The following is a 2,639-nucleotide window of genomic DNA, read 5'->3' as shown; positions in this document are numbered from 1 at the left end:
TCACCCTCTTTATACCTCTCTCTTTTTCCCCTGCACTGAGTCTAATTTTGTGGTTCTCTGCCTTCCCCAAAAATAACCTTCAGACTAATTCTGAGCTGTCATCTCCATTACATCACAGCAGACGGGGTTTATCACTTGCAATCCGCTCAGTTACACTTGTGATTAAAACTGATTGCAAACCCGATCCTGGCTGCTCAGCCTGGGAGTTGGGAACGTCTTTATAATTTCTGACAGCAGATCTTGGGGCCTTAGATGAGCCCGGCAGGACAAGATCTCTGCAGGCCAGTGGGAGAGGGAGAAGAATATGCATCAGTGAGAAAGAGATGGTGATTTGGGGGAAAAAAAATAGAAGGGCTCAGAAGAAAACCCTCAAGCTGAAATTTGGGAAAGGTGGGAAGTGGAATTAAAGCTCAGCTCTTTGGACCACCCAGACCATCTTTAGGAATAGGTGATGGAGGAAATGGTGTAGTAGAGAAAAGTAGACCCCTGCCCAAGCCTTCACTCGGTTTGGGGCATCAGCAACTCATGGAATCAGTGTGGATGTTCCTGGAAAAACAAAAAACAACTGTTGTGCTTCTTCCCAAGAGCAGCAGCAACACATCACAGGCTTAGCATTCTCCTGCACTTGTGCATCTGCTGCTGCTCCATCCTATCCCCTTTGTATAGCTGGAGCTATTTATCCCCTGCTGGATCAGAGCAGGGCTGCAAAATTAAATTTTGCAGAGTGATGGAGCCTTAAATGTGCTCTGAGGGTTTGGATCTTACTTCAGACCTGGAAGGTTGACTGAGCTGCACCACCTTTGTGCTAGCCTGAATTTGGGCTTGATTTCAGAGGTTTATATACTAGAATTAACTATGGACTTTACATTTATTATATAATAATTGTAATTTTTTAAATTAACAAATAAAATATTGTAAAATATCATAAATATTACATATCTTTATATAAGAACTCATTTGTTTTTCCCCACTTGCTCTTGTTGGGGGTCCAGTGCTTTGTGTTGAACTACAGCCTGATTTCCAGAGTTCTGAGGAGACAGAAAATCCACCAGCTTCCTCGGGACCTTTTCCCAGCATGTTAAATCCTCTCCCTGATTCACCTTAGTGGTTATTTTCTCCAGCCTGATTTGAGCAATATTTTCCTTCATTTCCTCTGAAACTCCCCTGTAGAATCAGCCAAACATCTCCATAAGGAGGTGCCTCTCCAGCATCGCTCCCAGGAACTGAGTTTGACACATCTCCTCAGAGTCTGTCCTCCAGATTTCTGAGTCATTCTTGCTGCTCCCTCCTGATGTCTCTCCAAGCACTGGATGCTCCCTTGCAGGCACAGACATCAGAGCTGGGTGTCCCCACTTGTGCCATGCCCAGATGAGAAATGACTGTCCTCATCTCGCTCAACGTGTCCCTGCTTCTGCAGCCAGGGACTGAGCCAGCCCTTCTGAGCGATTCCAGGCTTTGCTCTCAGGCTTTTTCTCAAATCGTTGAATTGCTCTGACTCTCTTGGAGTTGCTGCCTTCCAGCAGAAGTTCTCCCACTCCTGCCCATGAGTTTTTTCTTTTTTTCTTTTTAATAAAAGCAAACTTATGCAGAGTGTGCATGCCCTGAGATCATCTAATTCAAGGCCTGGAGCTGAAGTGCTTCTGCCAGGAGTCCTGTCACAGCAGAGACAGCCAAAAGAGTCTGATTTTCTGCATCAGCAGGAGGATTTCAAGATGCTGAGATCCCTGGAAGTGTCCAAGGCCAAGCTGGATGGGGCTTGGAGCAGCCTGGGTTAGTGCAGGGTGTCCCTGCTCATGGCAGGGGTGGCACTGGGTGATCTTTAAGGTCCCTTCCATCCCAAACCATGCTGGGGTTCTGTGCTGCTTAGGAAAGGGAGCTGGGCTGAGCCAGCCCGTGTCCCTGCCCGTGTCCCTGCCCGTGCCCAGGTGATGAAAGGCGTTTTCCTGCTGTTCCCCTAGAGCTCATTTTCGGTGCCTCATTAGCATTCGGGTAATTTGCATACCCAGGGTGCACTGCGGGCCAGCAGCAGAGCCCTGACCAAAATTCCCAATTCTGCCGTGGGGACACTGGGCTGGGGACACGGGGCTGGGCTGTGTCACTGCCAGGGGATGGGCATGGGGACAGCACGGGGTCAGAGTGGGAGGGAAAGGAGGTGACCATGTCCTAGAGAGGAACAGCCCAGGGGGCAGAGGTGTGGGGAAGGGAGCACGGCGTATTCTCAGGTTCTGCTTCAAATCGAATAAATCTTTCGCCTTTTACTAAAGATTTCCGTGGAGCTGAACAATCATGAGTTATTAGGAATTTTTTTAGGCTCTGCTATGGCAGAGCTGGTCTTAGGTTGGTCAAAAATTAGACGATCTGTGGGGTGCTGTAGGAGAGGAGATGTTTAGTGGGATGGGGAAGAATCCAGATTTCTTGATCTAAGGAGATGAGTTATGGGGGTCGAGCAGTGGCTTTCTGTCCTCCTGGAGTATTTGTCATTCCTCAAGAATTGTGGTCATGCTGCCAGGGCTGGAGCCCCTCTGCTCTGGAGCCAGGCTGGCAGAGCTGGGGGTGCTCACCTGGAGAGGAGAAGGATCCAGGGAGAGCTCAGAGCCCCTTGCAGGACATAAAGGGGCTGATGTCAAAGAGAGATGTGT

The 2,639-nt window shown here is 48.8% G+C and overlaps 1 non-coding gene across 1 annotated transcript; it reads left to right on the top strand.

Annotated features, from left to right (window-relative positions):
* The first annotated feature begins 2,214 nt into the window (after positions 1 to 2,214).
* Positions 2,215 to 2,329, top strand: LOC148223788 (U5 spliceosomal RNA). The gene has a single exon (XR_015804212.1). It is a non-coding gene; the product is annotated as a U5 spliceosomal RNA (small nuclear RNA).
* Positions 2,330 to 2,639: the final 310 nt, after the last annotated feature.

This window comes from Sturnus vulgaris, chromosome 5, assembly GCF_052056855.1.
Source record: "Sturnus vulgaris isolate bStuVul1 chromosome 5, bStuVul1.hap1, whole genome shotgun sequence".
Taxonomy (NCBI): Eukaryota; Metazoa; Chordata; class Aves; order Passeriformes; family Sturnidae; genus Sturnus; species Sturnus vulgaris.
The sequence above is the reverse complement of the archived record's forward strand: the minus strand, read 5'-3'. Positions and strand labels throughout refer to the sequence as shown.